General features: G+C 41.7%; 1 long non-coding RNA gene across 7 annotated transcripts in view; it reads left to right on the top strand.

The window, feature by feature from the left end:
• Positions 1 to 22,101, top strand: part of LOC109496209 — a 198,658-nt gene that overhangs the window by 45,141 nt on the left and 131,416 nt on the right. Inside the window, exon 1 of one of the 7 annotated variants that reach the window (XR_006592480.1) lies at positions 17,388 to 17,659. The exons of the other annotated variants lie outside the window; for them this stretch is intronic. This is a non-coding gene — a long non-coding RNA (uncharacterized LOC109496209). Of the gene's footprint in view, positions 1 to 17,387; positions 17,660 to 22,101 lie in introns of those variants that run through there. 7 annotated transcript variants of the gene reach the window in all.

Genomic DNA, 22,101 nt, shown 5'->3' with positions numbered 1-22,101 from the left:
ACACGAGTCATCTACCCAGTGTTTCAGGTATTCCGGCTTTCATTTCATTGAAGAAATGTTTATATAATAGTCTTATATGTCAAAGCTCTACTCTGGGTACTTTGTACATAGAAATGCACTGAATATCTCCAGAGTTGGAGGAAATAACTATTTTATGAAGCTACTCTTTCATTCTCGTGTGGAGGCTCATGTTGCAGGACAAGCATTTCTTATCTGGCTAAAATCTGTTTCCTTGTTCTTTCTACCTTGTGACCCATGTCCTGCCATTTTCCATGCAGAATAATGCCAGATATGCTCTCCTTTTGACCCCTTGTTTTTATGTAGCCAGTTGTAGATTTAGACATGTGGATAAACTACTCACAAAGACTCTAACTCTAGTGTAAGTCCTGAACCTCTAACTTGTATGTCTTCTGAGTTAAAGGATTGTCCCTCTTCTGCTACCTTTGTCTAGCATACAACAATCAAGAATATTGCATTAGGGAATTCATAAAATCCTAATAAAAAAAACAGAAGTTCCATTTGATTTAAATTCTATCACTGTCAATAAAAAAGAGAGTCTCAAGGCTTTATATCTTCAAGTCCTTTTCATGTAATATCATCAGTTACCCACATCCATGCATTATATTCATTCATGAATTTATTCATTCAATAAATATTTATTGGGTATATATGCCAGGTGCAAGACAGAGTGCTAAGGTGTAAAATGATAAATCAGACATGGGCATCTAACATCCAGATTAAAAAATAAAAAATAAAACATCTATTTACTTAGTGTATATGGAACCACTACCCAGACAATTGTTTTTTGTTGTTGTTGTTTATTTTACTTGTTGTTTGTTCATTTTTTCCCCTCCATCTAACTCTTTGATGCTATGGAGACACAGCTAGTGAAGGTGTAATTCTTGGAAAAAGGAGAATGGATGAACATACTATTTCAAAGCACAAGAAGGGGTACCTGGGTGGCTCAGTCGGTTAAGTGTTCAACTCTTGGTTTCGACTGAGGTCATGATCTCATTGTTTGTGAGTTCAAGCCCCACATCAGGCTCTGTACTGACAGCCCAGAGCCTGCTTTGGATTCTCTCTCTCTCTCTCTCTCTCTCTCCCTCTCTCTGCTCCTCCCCTGCTCACTTTCACACACTCTCTCACTCCTTAAAAAGAAATAAATCAACTTTTTTTAAAAAAATTAAAAAATAAAAGCACAAGAAGAAGCTTTTTCTTATTCCTGAAGGATCTCCCATGATTACTCCATAAGAATTAGAGATTCTTCTCCAGAACTGGTTTTAATCTTTATTTGTTCTGCTCTGAAATTAGCTTTGAGAATACAGGTGTAGCACTTTTATAGGAACCTCCAAGCACAGCAAAAACAATCAAAGCACAGCAAGATGAAGAGGAGAGGAAAGAAGAAGGCAGGAGGAGTAGGAGAAAGAATTTTAACTGTTTGTGTTAGTATTGCCAGCGATATCCCATGGTCTGTGCCTATTTACTGCTCACATACCACCAAGAGATGATGATAGCAGATACTTTAAAACACACTGGTGGTAAGATTGGTATAAGAATACTGTTTATAAGAGATGCCCATGTGAATATCTCATCTCTCTTTTGATTTAAGTTTTTGATGTTTATTTATTTTTGAGAGACAGAGAGAGACAGAGGACGAGCAGGGGAGGGGCAGAGAGAGAGGGAAACACAGAATCCGAAGCAGGCTCCAGGCTCTGAGCTGTCAGCACAGAGCCTGACATAAGACTTGAACCCACAAACCGCAAGATCATGACCTGAGCCGAAGTCGGATGTTTAGCTGACTCAGCCACCCAGGTGCCCCACCTCTCTTTAGATTTTAGAGGACAGCCTATATAATATCTTGTGCCAGACAATTTGACAGGTCAATGTACATGAAAGCATGTGCCCACTTCCCTACCCTCCAGTCTATTCTAAAGAGAGAAGGTAGATCAGCTCTGGTTCAGATTTGATGTGTTGGGGAAGGCTCTCACCGTTGCACTTTAAACATCATTTATTTTTCTTTCCTCTGCAGAGTTGTAGGTCAGTTATTTGCTCTTTTTCTCAATTAAGGATTGTATTCCCCAGAACTTTCCATATCCATCCTTCCTCCATGCCCAAGTATCAGTTAAATAATACCAGTCCCCAAAGGTTAGCGGTATGGTAGAATGGAAGAGGCAGTGCAGAAAACATTGCATCCACTGCCAGACAGCCCACAATATTCACAGAGTTCAGGTGAGCTTGTTTTTATGCATGAAGAACAGTCATTCTTGTCAAGTATTTGATGACGTTAGCACACGCTCGGTCCAAAGATCAGGGCTGGACAACAGAGTAGAGGAGAAGGGTCAAGTGCAGTGGAGGGTTTTAACTGGTTTGGTTTCCGGCTTCTCTTTCCCTCATGGACCTACCTATGTCAGGCCTCGAGGGAAGAAGAGACTATAACAAGGAGGAATGAGCATCTCCATTAGACGTGAAGGACCCCAAAGCAAGACTTCTTTGTATCGTACATGTGTTGTCACCAGAAATAGATCTGACAGAAACCCAGTACTACTTGAACTTATAGGTAGGTGATGCATGGAACAGTAGAAAATTGCCCTCTAAATTCAGCCAGACCTGGGTCTGAATTAAAGCTCTTGGTTCTCACTCTGTGGCTGTGTCCCCTGCAGCATGTTATTCTTTGTTGTCCTCAACTAAGAAATGGGATCAGAGTCACAAGTCATAGGTGGTTGTGAGGACGTGTGTGAGGTGTGTGAGGATTACATGTGCAGAGGGAAGGGGTTTTCTTCCTTCTTTAGCCTATTCTCTTCTTTCAATCTGTAAGAACAGTAATGATTTCAACTCATCTTGTCTTTAAAAAAAAAACAATTAGTTATCCTGTGACTTTTGGTTTAGAACCAACATGCAGACCGATCGATATGAGGGAAATTGGGTGATTTATAGTATACTCGATACCCACATTATGAATGGTAATATCCCAAAGGTTCATTTGTATGGAAGTCATTTACCATGTTCCAAGCACTGAGCAGATGCTAATTGCTGGGTGCCTTCCAGATTAGAATGGCATCTGGCATTTGAGCAGTTCCTAATACAGCTTTGTCCATTCTCCTGCTGCCCATCACAACAGCGAACAAGGCTAAAGTTCGCCCTTTCTAAAATTAAGACTTAAATTTTGAAAGGATTCATAATAATTTTAAATTCAATGGAAGATATTGTCATACAATTTCAAAAAAAAAAAAAAAACCTCTACCTGGTCTCCAGCAAATAGTTTTAATTCATGTTCAAAGTGTGCTTCAGAGAAGATTAGAAGGAAATTCTCTCATCTTAGACTATTCTCCTGATAAAGACACTCGGGTTTCTAGAAAATTAAAACTAGACAAGTACACTTCTAATGCATGAGCACTGACTCCACTCGCCCACCCAGGTAATCAGTTATCATTCTCTTCTCTTCTATCTATGCCTTCTATCCCCAAAGAATACAGTCAAGCAGAAAGTGTCAGGACTTTGGGAAGATGGTTTTGGAAGTATGAAAGTCAATAGTAATCAGTGAAAACGAATACAAAAAATATGTAGAAGCAGTGAATTTTGGAGATTAGACAGAACATGTTATGTATGCAGTAGAGATGGAAAGGTTCCCGGTTTGATAAAATAGAGGCATGTTACCTAAACACGTTACCTAAATATCTTACAGAAACCAGAAAATGGGTTGGGGGCCTTGCCTATCACTCCAGTTGTGGATTGGGAGATGGAAATCTGGTTGTAGACAATCAGGTAGCAGAATTAGGGAAATTTACCCATTACTGGCAAACACCTGGTCTGCAGACACCTTGCTTCATCCAAGTCTGAGTGAAGAGTATTAAGAAAATATTAGGCATATAAAATTGTAAAAAAGAGGGAAAAATATAAGAACATGTTTCCAAAAGTGAAATCTTGTAACCCAAAAGAAAAATTTTAAAATGAATACGGAATCAAATACACCAAGAAAAAGAACAGTGTCTTATTAAATAGGAGAAAATTTTACAGAAGAAAAGTAGCCTGAAAGAAAAGAAAAGCAGACTGGAATGAAAACAAAGTTGGGTGAGCTAAAAACAAAGAAATAAAAAAAGGTGAAGGTACCAAACTCTGGTAGCGAAATTCCAGACCCTAATGAAGGCAGATGGAGGCAGAAAAACCTGAGGAAACAGAGACGGGAGAGTAAAGAGAAAGGACAAGAGAGAAGGTGATCACACAAGAACAGGAAGGAGAACGATTTGCCCATATTTGCAGAATTGCCGTGTCTGCAAAGGGATTTTGTTGATAAACGCAACAACTTTTGTTGATAAATGGAACAAATGGACTGCTGGAGTATTTAAGAGATCTCTGAGCCGACGACAAAGGATGCAGACGGAAAGAGGTCGTGTATGGTCCTCAGAATCAATCGAGTCATACTTGCAGACACGTCCAGGCAGACACATGAATTTCAAGTTTGAAAAAAGCATCCTACAAAAGCGTCTAGAGAGAAAACTAGTTTTCCTCACAGAGGAACAAAAAGTAGACTAGCTCTGTTTCTAATGCAACCCTTTTCTTATAACAGGACACTGATCTATAAAATAGAAGCCAAATGCTGCTAAGGCAACTCAACCATGATTAAAAGCTCAGGTTCTGAGGACTTGGTGAAATTAAATGCTACCCAAAATGGAGCTCATGAGTCAAATACTTTTCTCGCCCTAAAGGAAAAAATATCTATTTCTCCCCTTTCAATATTATGACATGCAAATTATTTTAAAACAGCCCCTATGGTCTCTCCTGCTGCTAAGCTGTACCATATGTGGTTTTAATTAAAATTTCCTTTTTCTTCCTCCCTTATCTGTATTTCAAAGATGTCTTAGTTATTTTTTTTTTTATTGAGCTCATATAATCTTGACCATCTCCATGCACAAACAGAAAGCAAATGCCTTCCGTAAGAGTTCCCTAGTGACTCTTTCACCAAGGGGTTTCAGTCAATTCAGAGGCCACGAATGTCTCCAATAGGTCTATTAAATCTTCCCTTATGTTCATAGTCTTTATGGCGAACATATTGAATCCTGTCTACTCCTTGTCCTCCACGGCTCCCAGTCTTCCCCAGATTGGATGAATCTACACTATGTCATCTCAATTTATTCTTTGTTTTCTCCATCTTCCAGTTTACCAGTGGGGCAACCTTAACTCCATCAAATACCTTCCCTCCATGTGCTCAACAAATAGACTGCACTCTCCCGGGGCTGATGAGAGAGGCCATAGTCTCTTCGGAGTCCTGGCTTCCAACGTCTTTTCACTCAACTACAGAGACTCTGTTTTCTTTGGCAGAGAATGCGGCGTGCAGATTAGTTCCCGCACTAAGTCTTGAGCGGAAGATGGCCTTCCCTTGGATTAAGGCGGCGCGGTAGCAGAGAAAAAATAATTAGCTGCACAGCACATGTCCTTAATGGTTTGATAAAGGACCGCAAGGGGCATTGTGAAGAAGATGAGAATGGAAAGGATTTCCTTTTATTAAGCTTAGCAGGGGAGGGGGTTTAAGATATTCATTTCCATAGATAAACAAGCCAAGGAAAGGAACATCTGCCGGGAAGGGCTCCTCCAACGTGTAGCAGATGTGTTTCAACAACAAAGCATATCCAAGAAGCATTTTAGCATTTAATTATTTAGCTATTTCACTGAGCTGAGGAGCAAGGAGGTGGGATGGATTGAGGAAGCATATTGTAAATTTACTGAGCCTGGAAATTCAATTCCGAATGCCGTTTAAGCCTCCACATGCTGAGGTTTCTCTCAGAACATATGCTAACTGCTTTTTGATACACAGACCCCAAACGCACCCACCCCTTCCCACACGTGTGGCGGCTATCACTGTGAAGCATCCTCCCCTCCATCCTCCCCACGACTCCCTCTTCTCTCCCTTGCGTTTCTGTAACTCCTTTTCGCCTCTCGTTGCTTTCAGTTTTTCCCTGCTTGAAACCCTTGCCCGGGTAACAGTCTTTCTAAAATGCAAATCTGATCACTGGATCTGTAAGAGCGAAAGAGAGGGATGTGGCATGAGGGCTTAAGGAAGGATTAGTCCAAAGCAAAAGAAAATTGATCAGGGGCAGGAGGAAGGAGTAAAATAAAGCAGAAGCTGTCTGTCAATTAGCCAAAGGGTTCAGGGAGGAGAGAAGAGTTTGGAATCATGTGCAATACGCCTCGTCCTGGGAGGGGTGCAGGTTCCACAGGGGTGCGTCAGTGAAGAAAGCTATGCGAGTCTGTGTGCGCTCTCCGGAACGGCTGGTCAGGTAGAGGACCAAGCGGTCCGGTTCCGGCGGCCTAAGAGAAGCCAGACGACCCGGTCCAGATTCCGTCACGCTCTTCCGTTGCTCACAGTATAGAAGTCCAAGGACTTTAGTGTGGTGTGCTGGAACTGCCAGTTCCCTCTCTCCAGACTCTTCCTCCAAACCTGCGGCAAATATTTGCATTTCCTCAAATATCTATCATCTGTATGATTGTGCTTGTTTCTCTTATCACCGGATTTCCTGTAATTTCTTAACTACATGGTAGATTCCTGCCAGTCCTCTCAGGAATAATTCCATCTCTTCCCCTCTGAGGCCTTCTCTGCTCACCTCCGTACCTAGTCTGTCAGTTACAGTGCCTGCAGGGGCCTTTCGTAAGGCCTGCTACTTCAGTGTACCTTTAGCGGTTGCCATTTCATTGTTCAATCCTTCCCGTAAGTAGAATATAAACTTTTGGGGGTCAAAAAGTGTTCAGTGCATGTGTATTGATGAATGAACGGCTTAGTCAGTGTTGCAAAGTCCAGTGTAACTGAGTCACACAATGTGAGGGTGGGATGGGGAGGCTGGGGTATGCAGGGACATCTCTCTCCTGCTAACTTATCAGAGGAACAACTCTGGCCCAGAAGCACTTGGGGACGGTGCAAGTGCCCCATCCCTTTTATTACATTTATGTTTTTCAGTCAGTACTTTAGTTAGGATGCTTTGCATTGCAGCTACTGGAAAACTCATCTCGTCGAATTTGAGCCAAAACATCCAGAGTTTGTGTAGCTTCAGAGATGGCTTGATCAAGGACCTGTGATATCAACGAGTAGGATTCAGTTTCTCCCATCTCCTGGTTGTGTTTTGTCTCGTGGTGGCTTCATGTTCAGGCCCCCTGGCAAAGTGTGTACCAGCTCTGGATGCCCAGCCCCTTCACTGTTGGTGCATCTGGGAGAAGAGAGAGGCTCTTCTCATTTGGCATAAGGCTTACTGCCCTGATCACAGCATGAACCCATCCCCAACGTGGTCCCTGTTCCCAAGTGAATGTGATGTTCTGGTTGACTATGCCCAATATACATGCCTGTCTCTGTAGGCTACTTCATCCCAAATGCTTATACAGCAAGTGGAGAGCAAAGGGGTCTCTTGTAGGTACAGAAACTATATAATCTATATAACTCATTGAACAAACCCAGGCACTTTTGAGAGTGAAGGGGGTACTCTTAATAATTAAACCATGGCATAAGCATAAACAGTACTGTCCCAGGTGACTCAGATGTATCATCACCCTAGCCGTATATGTATATGTATATGTATATGTATATGTATATGTATATACACATACACATATACACATATATATACATGTATACACATATATACATATATATATGCACATATGTGTATGAGTAGTTATAAAGTGTTTTAAAATTTTTATTTTACATAAGATCACAGAAAGGACTCTGGCTTGCTTCACTGAAACGTGTTCTTAGTTTTACCTCTGTTCTAACTAGTGGACAACTTTGAGGAAATCTCTTCACTTCTCAGATCCCTGTTTCCTCATCTTTTGAACATGGGTGCTGTACTAGGAATCTCTAGCATCCTCTCTGGTCTTGTGGTTCTTTGGGAGGACACTATGATTCAGAGGCAGGACTAAACCCAGATGGGTTGGGAGATCACTGACTCTTGAGACAGATTTTATCACATGTGTATTATATTGTTGGCTCCATGTGATAGATTTGATATTTCCGAAGCCATAAAAACAAAGTGAATAACAACAACAGCCCTGTGTCCATGCTAATTATCTGCCAGGAACAGTATTGAGCTCTTTATATGATATTTCATTTGTCCTCCCCCAGCTCAACTTAGGAAGCATCATCACCCCCATTTGTGAATGAGGAGGCTATCACTTCCATCAGTCACTCAGCTAATATAGAATGCCTCCTGAGTGCCAGGCCTGTTCCAGGTACTGAGGAAACAGCAATGAGAAGATAGTCTAGGTCTCAGACTTCATGGGATTTACGTTCTTCGGAAGTAAAGACGTTAGGAGTTTGCCGAGCTCCAATTCTTTCATAGTTGAAAGGCGAGACCAGCTCCCAGAGGGATGCAGAGGTCTGTGGAAGGCCACTTGCAACTCAGGACTCCACCTCTGTGAGATCTCAGAGCTTAGAGTGATGTCTGGGGCTGGGCCTGCAGTCATGGTTGGTTAGCAGGGCTGGATGTCAGGGAGCAGACTCGAATGTGGAGTGAGGAAAAGCGAGGACAAATTAGACCCTGCTGCCCTCTGCTTCTGTCCCTCACCACCTCTAACCAATACGGTGACCTTCAGAGAACCGTGACTCCTCACTCCCACCTCTCAGATCTCCAGCAGAATGCTCTGAAGGCCAGCCCTAACCTGGTTCTTTAAGGGAAGGGAAGTCCGAGAGGTCCAGCTCCAGTTTTGCTAAGTGGACACGGCACAATACCACCGTAGAGACGACGTGGAGGTTTGGGTTTGTGGTGAGTTAAGAAAGACAGAAAACAAACAAGACGATTTTAAAAACTAAAAATATCAGATACCAGCATGCAGACGATCACAGTGTGGGGTTGTGCCAGAGTCACTGGTGGCTACTTCAGACGGGCGGAGCAAAACTTCAGTCGATGTGGGAAGAAGCGAGAGTCAGACCCAGGCAGTGTGGCTCTGGGGCCAATTATTTTGTCTTCCACACAAATTCTGTGCAAACCTGCATGATGATAATAATTTCCTGGGGGCAGAGGATATGTCTTTAAAAAGCAAATTCTCAGGCACCTTGCGAGAACAACGGGATAAGAATCTCAAGGTCCTGGAACTTGTGGTTTTAATAAGTACCTGGGGTGGGATTTAGCAGACCAGTTGTGAGAACACCGAACCGGTGCTTTGCAAAAGAGTAATAAATTCCTGAAATGGACTGCTCACGTATTTCTGAAAAGAAGACCAAATTATCCCTGGGTGAGTTTGAACCACCAACCTTTCTGCTAGCAACCAAATGTGCTAACCAGGTGCACCACAGAGACAACTGTACAGCTTAGCTAAGGCTTTAGCTCCAACAGAGAAGCTACCTCTATGTGCCATTTTGTCCGGAATACCATGCAAGCACCCAGTATTATGCACACACACACCATCAACTTTTCTAGTTTATCATAAAAACTGTGTGTGTGTGTGTGTGTGTGTGTGCGTGTGCGTGTGCGTGTGCGTGTGTGTGTGTGTGTGTGTGTGTGTGTTCATGTTCAGGAAGCAGAACCAGCAAAGCTTTTTAACTCCTCAAAGGTACTTAAAAAGCACTGTGTTTAGACATCTCAGCAACTCCCTCATACACCTGGGAGAGATATGGGAATGAAAATGTGCTTCATTTATATGGAAAGGCTTTCAGGCTTTAGAAGCACAGGCTGAAAGGCGAAACTTCACCAATAGCAATAGACATTCATCAACATTAATGGAAATGTTCACTTCCCCCAGTGCTGAGGGCTTCCAGGGGGATTAATTGTTTAATATTCACAAAGGACTTTGAAGATGAAAAGACCCACATAAAGGCTGAAAATGAACACTCACTTTGTTTGCTTTTCTTATCCTTTAGTTGAATCTGCAGAGCCACCATGTCTTTGAAGCAGCTCCAAGATTATAATAATGATGACCACCCTTGGATTTGGGAGAACAGAGAGAGCAGGGAGGAATAATTTACCCTTAGCATAATTCTAGTGACTGCAAAAGCAAGGACTTTGGTATCAAACAGAGTCCTGACTCTACCACCTGCCAGCTGTGTGACCTTGGGCAAGTTACTTGCCTTCTCCGATATTCTATTTCCTTAGCTGAAAAATGGTATAATTATATCTGCCTGGTTATTGTCAAGTGAGAGGTGTTTAAGGACTTAGGTAGCACCTGGCGTATTGCTAGTAGCTGTGCAATTAAAATTACTGTTTCTGTTGCCAATGTCTGAGGGATATTAATAAGTAAAGTTTCCAAGGCTTGATACGACAAAATTCAACACTGATCCTAATTAAATAACAAATGACAAAACAGTAAAGTGAGCCAGGCTGACGGGCTAGAAATCTTTTGAATCATTTGTGGGTATGTGGACCTAAGAGAAGACTGAGCTATTATTTACTCAAGATTAAATCATTTTAAATTGTCCTTTATTTCATAATCGCTTTATTTTTTCCCTTCTAATATCCCAGCTGATCTCTAACATAACTCTTCTATCGACCCCCACTTCTACCCTCACGGTACTCGGTACTCGTTAATGTTATTGCAGTGTTGGTCAAAGTTGAGAACGTAAGGTGTTAGTTCTGTGAATTATCTGGGCAACTCTGCATTGAATGGAGACTCTTGAATACAGTGACCCTAACCTGTAAGATCCTGTGCGAGGAGACACTTCTGTTTTAGGCCCAAACCTGCCTGTATTTCGTTTGACATTGGGGATTATCTTCCCACTTTTTCCAAATCGGGAGCCTTCCAGGGAATGAGGTGGGAGTTGGCAAGAAGGGATTGGAGAACTACAATATTTACTCTGCCTGAGGTTCACTGCCCAATTCACTGCCCCCTTGGGTTGGAGGCTGCTTCTTCAATAATCTCAAGGAAGTGATGACATAGGGATTTTCTTCCATGTGCCAATCACACTGATTCTCTGGACACAATGGTTATGGGGACATGGATTAGTCCATACAGCCTTGGGGAGAAATAAAAAGAAAATCAAGGACCCTAACTGGCATATCTTCTCAGATTTGGAAAACATTTTTCTATAGCCCACTGATTTACAGGATAAGATACCCTACTTCTCTGATATGTACAGGTTAGGTAACTTGGGAACCTAAAAATTGCAGTGCCAGAACATGAGGCTGTGCATCTGTGGCGGGACTATGGCTCTTCAGAAATCAAGAAGGAATTAGGAAAAAGAACAGAAGCCAAGAGTTTCTCACTGGTCTCCCATGTAGATTGTCGTGTTATAGGAGGGAGTGGAATTAGAGGGGGGCTTGGAAAAGTAACTTATAAAGTCTTTAAGAAAATGTTCTCCATCCGAGTCAGGTCTAAGGGGGAAATTACAGGGCCACAAGAGTTGGGTTGTTGGGTTTGTGTGGTGATGCAGGGGTTGGGGGGGGAGGGAGGTCCTTATAACAATATTAGTAATATTGGAACAATATTAATAATAAAGAGCTCACCAAAAAAACTCTCTAATTGTTTGTGAGTCAGGAGAAAAGAATTTTAATTAGGATGCAGAAGACCTGAGTTTGAGTACTACCATTAACATTAATTAGCTCTGTGATGTTGGGAAAATCAATTAAACTTTGCTGGCCTTGTTTTTTGTGTGTTTGTTTGCTTTTTTTTTTTTAACTTGTAAATTGAGACACCAAAAGAAGGTTTAACTAGACTGCTCACAAAGCTTCAACAGGAATTCCTCTGCATGTGAATATTTTTCTCCAAGGACAAAACGCATAGTTATCACTATTTAGCTTCTCAGTGTCCTTAGTTGGGAGTTTGGAGTATGCTGGATCCCTATGATTGCATGTTGGTGCAGAATGGATCCAGGCAGAGCACTGAGGGTAGAAATTTGGCTCAAGCATCCAGGGCATTATAATACACCCTGTCTTGGTTTGGTAAGGATAGATATCCTTGGATGTCCAAATGAGGAGTACATAAGTAGTAATTAGGAATACTTAATCCAGAAATAAATATACTATATAGGGAATGCCAAAGGCAGTAGTAGATCAACAACTGAACACCCAATAACAACCCAGGATAAATACTGAATAGAGGCGACGTGTGCAAGGTATGGGGCCTGGTCAGAAATTTTAGGGACTGGTCTCAATGGCTTCAGAGGAGAGTTGTACTGGGAATGTAGAGCTGGAAAGGAGGAAACTAAGGCAGAAATCCAGGCAAAGAGGACAGAATGGTGGCAAAGATGGCACAATGGTAAAGAAAAGTACCATCGAGTGGGAACTTGGGTTATATATTTGACAGAGCATTGAGTAGATCTTGACCCTTCTCTCCAGTGAACCAAAGTTAACAAATGTCTAAGCTGAGGGCACCATGAGAAGCAAGCTGCTAGAGATCTGCCTTCAGCCAAGATGGAGTAACAGATGACATTTACCCCTGCACCTAAAACAAATGCAAAACTGCACAAAATAGATGAAGTGATGATTGTAAGACAATGGGGGTGGGTAACGGCAGTGATTTCTAGGATTCAGGAGACAATTTGGTGAACCCTACAACTGCTCTAGTGAGAAAATTTTCAGTCTGTGGTACGTACAAGGAGGTGAAACATAGTCGAAGCCTGGTAGAGTCTTTGAGATGGAGAAAGAGTCTGGAAGACCCAGGTGACCATATTTTCAAATGCCAGAGAGAGGAAGGCTACACAGAGAGAACTTTGCACACATAGAGAGAATCTCCATTGAACATCCAGCAGAATACTGAGTGCTTGTGAGGCCAAATACCTGAGGCTAGGGAGAGATCCACCCAAAGGTATTGGTACTTGGTACTCACACAGAACTGGTAATACTGCCTGCCATGATGATTATCCTGAGTGTAACAGGAAACCAGTAAGGAGCCTGAAATAGAGCAGTGATGTGGTCAGATTGGCCCTTTAGAAACAGAGCTTTGGGTACAATGTGGTGAACTGCTCAAAGAGAAGGAAATCCGAATCTAAATAAATGTACAAAATAACAAGAGATCATTAACTTTTTAAAAGTTATTGTATTGTATTGTACTGTATTGTATTAATTTTACAAATACAGGTACTTGCTATGTTCCAGGCATTGTGCTAAATCAAAAACATGCATAATCTTAATCCAATCACTAACTGAGGTCAGAGAAGCAAATAAGTTCCTCAAGTTCACTTGGTTAAAAGTAGATGAACCATGACTCAAATGTAAACATGTGGTTCCAAAATCTCTACCTGGTCCCTAAATCATGCTGCTTTCCTGGCGTTGGCTAACTCAGTCCTGAAACTACAAATCAAAGTCCGATATTTGTCCTAGAAGTAGAACTTTGAGAGCAAAGCTCTTGACTTGACACTTGACAACACAGAAAAATAATATTAATGTGACAATAGTAACAAATAGCATTTGTTTAATATTTAATATGTATCCAGTCTAAGTGCTGTACCTGCATCCAAGCATTTAATACTCCCATCAAGCAGGAAAGGAGTCTATTTATTTGTGCCTCGGAAGAGTCTAACTGTCAGAGCCCATATATTATCCATGCAGACATTTCACAGTTGACTGCCTTTGTATCAACTGGCCTCCTGACTTCAATGCAGAAAAGACATTAGCCTCACACCCAAGATTAATGTAGTAAGAAAAGGCAGCGCTAAAAGGAGAATAACATCACAGGTAATAAACAAGCTTCTCTTTAACTACTTTAAGATCTTTATTCAATGTACAAAATGCAGAGACCCAGAGTGGTTCCTCCATACTAGGGGATAGTTGGAGCCTTAACAGGATAATGTGAACTTTGATTCTTTTTTCCTAAGAACTGCATGAACTTCTGAGAACTTCTTTTCCTAAGAACTGCTGAGACTTCTTTTCCTGTTTTGTGATCAAGTCCAAGGTTTAACAAAACCTACTAATCCTCAACATGAATATTTCCACGACAGAGAATCTCTGTTTTTAAGTCCAGCATTCCATGTTTTCACATTGTTCTAACTGCTTGAAGTTCTTTCCTGTATTCAATGAAGTTCTACTTTTAGTTCATATCTACCCATTGGTCTTAATTCTGTTTTCTGGTCCAAGTGGAAAAATAAGTGTATACTGCTCTACACCCTGGAGATGGCTTTCATAATCCTATCTGCAAATATCCTTATTCCATTCAGATTCCTTCATCTTTTATTCAAGAATGGAGTGTTTCAAGACACAATTATTCATTGAGTATCGTATTTGCTAGTGGAGGTAGAATAGTGAGAAAGCAAACTTTGTTCTTGTTCTCATGTAACTTTCTATCTGATAGAAGAGACAAGAAAATGGCAATTACAGCAAAGTGTGACATGTGCTAAGATAGGAGAAGTGTGGAGGGTGATGGAAACATAAAGGAGGGGCCAAGAAACCCTGAAATCTGGAGTGAGCGCTGGCAAGAACTTTCAAGATAAAGTGATGTCTGAGTTAAGCCATAGAAGAGTGAACAGGAATTAGCAGGCAAAAGGTGGATAAAGGGAAAGTGTGTAAGTGGAAGTTGGGGGTAGGAAAGCAATCCAGTAAAAGGAATAGAATGCCCAAAGAGGAGGAAGTGGGAATCAGCAAGATTGGCTATGGTGGTGTGTGTGTGTGTGTGTGTGTGTGTGTGTGTGTGTGTGTGTGTATAGAAGGAAATGTGTACAAGAACCTGAGGACTTTTTGTTTTTAAGTTTATGTATTTATTTTGAGAGAGAGAGAGAGAGACAGAGAGAGAACAAGTGGGGGAGGGGCAGAGAGAGAGAGACAGAATCCAAGCAGGGGCTCTGCTGTGCAGAGCCCAACGTGGGGCTGGAACTCGCAAATCGTGGTATCACGACCTGAGCCAAAACCAAGAGGCAGACGCTTCACCAACTGAGCCACCCAAGACTGGCTTTTAAACCGGAAGACTTTTAAAGCCTAATTAGGTGATTTTAACATAATTCCCAAGGCTTTGGGATGAAGTGCAGCAGGTACAACATGAGCACCTTCGTGTTAGACAGACCACCCTCCCGCAGGATCGATAATGCATGGCGAGACCAGGAGCTCATAAAGGCTATTACTTTATGAAGCAAGAAGAGGTGGGCCAACCGTAAAAAGAGACTCTTAAATACAGAGAAAATCCTAGGAGTTGCTGGAGGGGAGGTGGGCAGGGGGATGGGCTAGTGGGTGTCGGGCATTAGGGAGGATGAGCACTGGGTGTGTTATATGTACCTGATGAATCACCAGGTTCTACTCCTGAAATCAATAGTACACTGTATGGTAACTAACCTGAATTTAAATAAATAAATACATAAATTACAAAAAGAAGATAAGGTGGGCAAAAATCAGGATGGTGGCATCATCTTGTCATCATGAGGGTCACTCACATCTCATTAAATTCAGTTTTCCAAAGTTCCTCTGATGATCTAATACTCCACACTGAATAAAATATTCCAGGTGTAACCTGACTATTGCTGAATAAAGATGGGTTATCCCCTTACTTGTTTTGGATGCTGCAGAAAAAGGTCAATTTATTATTATTTTTTTTTTGATATCTGGACCACATTGTTTATTAATATGATTGCAATAGGCTAGAACACATTAATCCTGTTGGGGCTATATAGACACATATATTCTTTCCCTGACAGTTGTACAATTTTTGTTTTTAGTTCAGGTACAAAATGTTGCATTTATGTTTGGTATAATACATGCTTTTTAAATTTGGCCCAATATTCCAGATTGCTGAGAACATTTCAGATTTTAGTTCTGCTATCCAGATGGTAACTCAGATTAAAAAGACTATGGTCTTTAAAGTCAGAAAGTATATTGGTGAATATACTGGCCTGGCCATTTAAATCAGCATTAGATCCTGAAGGACTTAGCATTCCTAACTGTAGTTTACTGTTGATTTAATGTAATCAAATATTGAGTATAGTATCACATGACATATCACGCAGGGATTTTATGACCTCACATCGTCACAAGAAGGGTGAATAATTTCAATAAGCTATATTGATTAAGACTACATTCACATAACTTTTATTACAATATATTGTAATAATTGTTACATATATATCTGTATATATACAGTAGTGCCCCCTTATTCAGGGAATACATTCCAAGACCCCCAGTGGATTCCTGAAATCACAGGAAGTACCTAAACACACGATGTTTTTTTCCTATACATACATACCTATCATGAAGTTTAATTTATAAATTAGGCATGGTAAGAGATTAACAGTAACTAGTAATAACATAGAACAATCATAACAATATGCTGCAATAAAAGTTATGTGAATGTGGTTCCTCTCAAAATAACTTATTGAGCTGTATTCACTCTTCTTGTGATGATGTGCGGTCATAAGATGCCTGTGTGATGAGACGAAGTGAAGGGAAATGATCCCTCTGTCCCCTTATCTGGGAGTGGGAGCTGTTTCCTGCAGTTACTGTCTCTGTGTTACTGCTGTGCTTCCTTCTTGGCTTTTCAGTCCTCCCTGATTAACCAGTTCCCTATATTAAATTCCCTAAGTTAAGGGGCACCTGGGGGCGGAGAGGGCTCAGTTAAGCATCTGACTTCAGCGCAGGTCACGATCTTGCAGTTTGTGGGTTTGAACTCCGCATCGGGGCCCTGTGTTGACAGCTCAGAGCTTGGAGCCTGCTTCAGATTCTGTCTCTCTCTCTTTCTGTCCCTTCCCTCCCTCAAAAATAAATAAACATTAAAAAATTAAAAAAAATAAATTCCCTATGTTAAAACCTGGTGTGAATCTGATTTCCTTACTAGACCCCCTTTTCATCCCAATGTCCTATCACTGGAAAGTTTTATATTCTTTGGGCTAAATAAAAGGCAACCTTGGGGCACCTAGGTGGCTCAGTTGGTTAAGCATCCAACTCTTGATTTCAGCTCAGGTCATGATCTCACAGTTTGTGGGACTGAGCCCCAAATCAGGCTCTGTGCTGGCAGCATGAAGCCTGTTTGGGATTCTCTCCCTCTCTCTCTGCCCCTCTTGCTTTCTTTCTCTGTCTCTCTCTCAAAATAAATAAATAAACTCAAAAAAAAAAAAAAAACAAAAGACAACCCTGACAGACTGTTGACATTTCCACAATGAAAACCTTCTCTTAGTACTAAGGCCAAATAGCTACGGAAATGTGGGCAGAGTGCTCTCCAGAGTGCATATTCACCCTGCCATCGTCATAAACAGGAATTTATTAGCTCTTGTGTTTTCTTGTCTTGGGTTTTGTTAAGAGAGCTTTGAATTAACCCAAGAGCAGAAATTAACAGCTCTTCAGAAGTTAACTCCCCATTATAGCAAATATTGTTCAGCAAAGAATACCTGTTATTTACCAGCAACTCTTTAAGTGCTTTATATGTATAAACTCATCTATCCCCAATAAACTTATGGGGGAATTTACCATCATCATCATCATCATCATCATCATCATCATCATCATCCCCATTATACAATAGGTCACAATGGACACTGTACAGGTAAAAAATTGCTTTTAGTTTGTTGTAGTGCATTGAGGGGTGATCCTCCAAAAGATATGTCCATCCAAAACCTGTGAAGCCAACCTATTTGGAAGAATGCTTCCTGTAGATGTCATTAAGTTAAAAAACTCAAGATGATATCATCCTGCATTAAACTGAATGATAAAATTGAATGAGACGTGTCCTCATAAAAGAAGAAAAGGTGCCATGGAGATGGCGGCAGAGATTGGAGCGATACATCGGCAAGACAAGGAAAGCTAACGATTGCTGGCCACCACCAGAAGCTAGGAGAGAGGTGTGTATTTCTTTTTATTTTTTACTTATTTTGAGAAGGAGAGCTAAGCACAAGAAGCCGGGGGAGGGGGAGGGGCAGAGAGAGAGGGAGAGAGGGAGAGAGAGAGAGAGAGAGAGAGAGAGAGAGAGAGAAAGAGAGAAAGAGAATCCCAAGCAGGCTCTGCACTGTCACAGCCAGAGCCCAACATGGGATTCAAACTTACAAGCCATGAGATTGTGACTTGAGCCAAAATCCAGAGTCAGAGGCTTAACCAACTGAGCCACCCAGGCACCCCTAGGAGAAAGGTATGGAACAGATTTTTCCTCAGAGCCTCCAGAAGAAACCAACCCTGGTGACACTTTGATTTTTGGATTTCTGACCTTTAAACCGTGAGATGATAAATTTCTGTGTTTTTTTTAAAGTCATGTTTGTGGTAATTTGTTACGGCAGCGCTGGGAAACTAATGCATTCATAGAGTTAGTAAGCGTGAAAGCGGGGCTTGAACCCAGCTAGGCTGCTCTGGGTGCTCAACAATTAAGGTATACTTCCCTATTTGCAAAAAGCAGGTGACATGATTCATGCTGAACTCTCCCAGCAGGTGGAGCAGAGGAGATGAAAGCTATAGGATTTGAGAAAACCTTTAGAGTTTCTCCCCTAGAACTGGGATTGGAATTGGAATTTAGGAGGGGTGGGGAGAACTCAAGGATTAGCCAATAGCAGTCCCCCATCCTCCTGCATGGTCACCATCATCTGTTTCCCCTGGAGGTGATAATACCTCTGATGGAGTGGCTTGGTGATGCTGATGTGACAGAACATGAGGAGTGAGAGGTTCTAGAGCCACAAGGAGAAACTGCCTGCCCAGGGTTGGCAACAGGAGCTTGTGGCCCTGGACCACGAACACATTAGCCATAACTAGTATAAACACTCCTGATGGTCTGCACTATGAAAGACCCAGGACATAATCCTGGGGGAATGGATGTGGTAGCCTTCTTAATGAAGATTGAGATGGACTTTTCTACAAGCCTAGTGAGTAGGAGCTAGAAGTAGATGCAATTTAATTTGGAAAAATTGATAAACTTATGAATGTGGCATTTATTGCACTTTACCGTTATAGGGAGTAAACTTCATAGCTGATGTCCACACTTCTTTGTTAGTGCATACAAGATTTCATTAATGGGCTTCTGTGGATGGATGAGAGCTCATGGATGTCCTCCAGGGAATACTGTCATTGAAACTGTATGTAAAGTGTGTGTGAGTGTGTGTGTGTGTGTGTGTGTGCGCATGTGTGCCCACAACTTTGAAAATGTACTTCAAAAGTTCACATTATTCAGCATGGTAGGGACCACTAGTTTACATGAATTGAAAGGCACTTTCCAGTTCTGATATTTTTTTTGATTCAGTTATTTTCCAATGGCAAAGATTAGGAATCTGTACAATTCCTTTTTTTTTTTTTCAAGCTTCATTTATTTTGAGAGAGACAGAGATAGCACAAGTGAGGGGAGACAGACAGGGAGACAGAGAGAATCCCAAGCAGGCTCCATGCTGTCAGTGCAGAGCTAGACATGGGGCTCGAACTCACAAACTGTGAGATCATGACCTGAGCCAAAACCAAGAGTTGGACACTTAACCGACTTAGCCCCCCAGGTGCCCCAGGAATCTGTATAATTCTTAATATCAAAGTACCCGTGAGGTAAATAGATATTAAAAAGGCACCTTCTAGGGGCGCCTGGGTGGCGCAGTCAGTTAAGCGTCCGACTTCAGCCAGGTCACGATCTCGCGGTCCGGGAGTTCGAGCCCCGCGTCAGGCTCTGGGCTGATGGCTCAGAGCCTGGAGCCTGTTTCTGATTCTGTGTCTCCCTCTCTCTCTGCCCCTCCCCCATTCATGCTCTGTCTCTCTCTGTCCCAAAAATAAATAAAAACGTTGAAAAAAAATTTAAAAAAAAGGCACCTTCTAGTCTTGCTCTAGTAGAATAAAGAATATAAAGACATATTCTGCTATTCTATTGTTCCTGTTCTTCTACAGCTAAAATATCCTCCCCAAACTGTATTTCAATGAATTAACCTTTGTTCTGATCATGGGACTCATGGGTTTTCAGGGTTGTTAGGCTGTTTAATCCTGGATTATAACTAACAATGGCTAAATTTAGAAATCAGAGGTTTTCAGGTTGGTAATATTCTTTCAATTAAATAAACACAGCTCAGAGTATTAATTCAGGGAGATCTTATCATGTGCTCATAAAAACATCATACTTATTTTTTACCCCCCCAGGATACTGCAATACTTCAATGAGACTACAGTCTGTGGTCCATAACGAAGCTGGATAAGGCTCAGAGACGTGATGGTTCTGTAGAGAAGTGGGGATCAGAGGAATGGTTGACATATAGAAGTCTCAAAACTTCAAGTAGATGGGTAGATGGATGGGGCGATATGTTTGGCAGCGAATAATGGACATTGGTTTAAAAAGGTCAGGGTAACAGGGATAAGATTTTCATCCTAGGAAGGATGGGAGAAGGACAGAGACTAGGGAAGACTCCAATTCCAGTCCATTCAATTCAACATACAATTCTTGAGACCTTGTGTGCTCCATACCTAATGCTTGGCACTGGGGATACAAGGTAAATGAGGCCTTCTCCCTGTCCTTGTAAAACTCATGTTCTGCAGAAAGAGAAACAGAAAGAGAGAGAGAGAGAACATTATGAGCAGTTAATCTAATCCAATTTGATAAGGGCTGCCAGAGAGGTATAAACTAAGACAGGAAACTACTACTTCTGCAGAAGTTAAGGAAAGACTTTGGGAGGGAGTATATTGGTTAGAAACATGCTATGTGCTATAAGTAATAGACCCCAGATGTATAAGTTTATTTTGGCTCATGTAACAGTATCAGTGATTGAATGGGTCTGTAGATTGACTCCTCACCACGGACTATTTCAGAGACCCAGACTGACAGGGGCTGGGCCATCTTCAATGCAGAGCTCCCCAAATCATCCTGTGCTTCTCTGTGTCAGCAGGCAGAAGTGGAAAAGACACATGGATAAGCCAACTCAAGAGATTTTTATAAACTACGCCCAGAAATGGTAGTATCACTAGGAAGTGATATTACATTCCATGCCTAGAACTAAGGCACATGGCGATACCTACCAACACGGGAGGCTAAAAAATGTAAAGTAGTTGCGTGATCATGAAGAAGAGAAGAGAATGCAGTTTTGTGAACAGCTAGCAGTATCTGAGCAGAATTTTGTAGGACAAGAAAGAGTTCACTCGTTCACCAGTTCACCAGTTAGAAGGATTGAAGGTGCACTGTGATTATATACAGAAACATTGCAACTCCCAAGCAAAACTGAACATTCTGTACATCCCTTCTCAATTACCTGCCACCCAGCCCTGCCACCTCTGAAAAGTTTGTTTTCATAATTGTCTCCAAACACACTCTAGAGAAAGGAGAAAAATAAAGACTTATTTATGTGTTCCTAGCGTTACATACATTTATATCAGGGTAAATAATCACGTGGCTGTATTTTTTCCATGCTGTAGTGTATAGTAAGGGCAATCAATCTTTTCTAAGACTAGAGAATCAAAAAAACTTGGAAACATTCATGTCTTCTTCCATGCAGAGACAAACTAATTTAACTTACTGATTCAATAAGGGCCCATCCAGAAAACAAAAACCCGCCAAGTAAATTAAATAGAGGGACATTAATATAGGGAATTAGTTACAAGGATGCTGGAAGAGATGAAAGAAGAAAAGGGAAGGTGAAAAATGAAATTAGAAACTCTAGGAGGACACTTCCATCCTGAGGGCTGGTGGGAAAACGGAGGTGGGGGTGGGGAGTGCTACCAGAGTGGGAGCCAGGACTAGAGGTATCAGAAGAGGGGAGGGAAGGTGCTGCAGCCACAAAGAGACACCAACCAGGGCACAGAAAGGGAGATGTACCCCAACCCTGTATCTGCCCTTGCTTCAGTCAGCCCCTGGGGATTTCAACTGGCTCCTCTAACACCTCTGTAGGTTTATTTTAATATTTATTTATTTTTGAGAGAGAGACAAGAGTGTCAGCGGGGGAGGGGCAGCGAGAGAGGAACACACAGAATCCTAAGCAGGCTGCAGGCTCTGAGCTGTCAGCACAGTCTGATGCGGGGCTGGAACTCAGGAGCTGGGAGATCATGACAGGAGCTGAAGTCCACCGCTCAATCTGCTGAGCCACCCAGGCATGCCACACCCCTGTAGTTTTCAAGGACCTGCTTTCCCATGATACAGATAAGGAAAGAGCAGGAAATGGATCTGAAAGCAAACAAGCAAGTGGCTGGCCGCCTGTCTTGATTGTATTCACAACAGCTAATTTTCCATTTAAGTCAACAATGAAGAGTAAGTTTCATTCCCTGCTTTAAGGGTTACAATGGCTCTGCACTGCTTTACGGCTGTTGTTGTCTGAAGCTGCGGAAGCTTTAACAAGCTAGGTTAATAGAA

This window comes from Felis catus, chromosome F2, assembly GCF_018350175.1.
Source record: "Felis catus isolate Fca126 chromosome F2, F.catus_Fca126_mat1.0, whole genome shotgun sequence".
NCBI lineage: Eukaryota > Metazoa > Chordata > Mammalia > Carnivora > Felidae > Felis > Felis catus.
The sequence above is the reverse complement of the archived record's forward strand: the minus strand, read 5'-3'. Positions and strand labels throughout refer to the sequence as shown.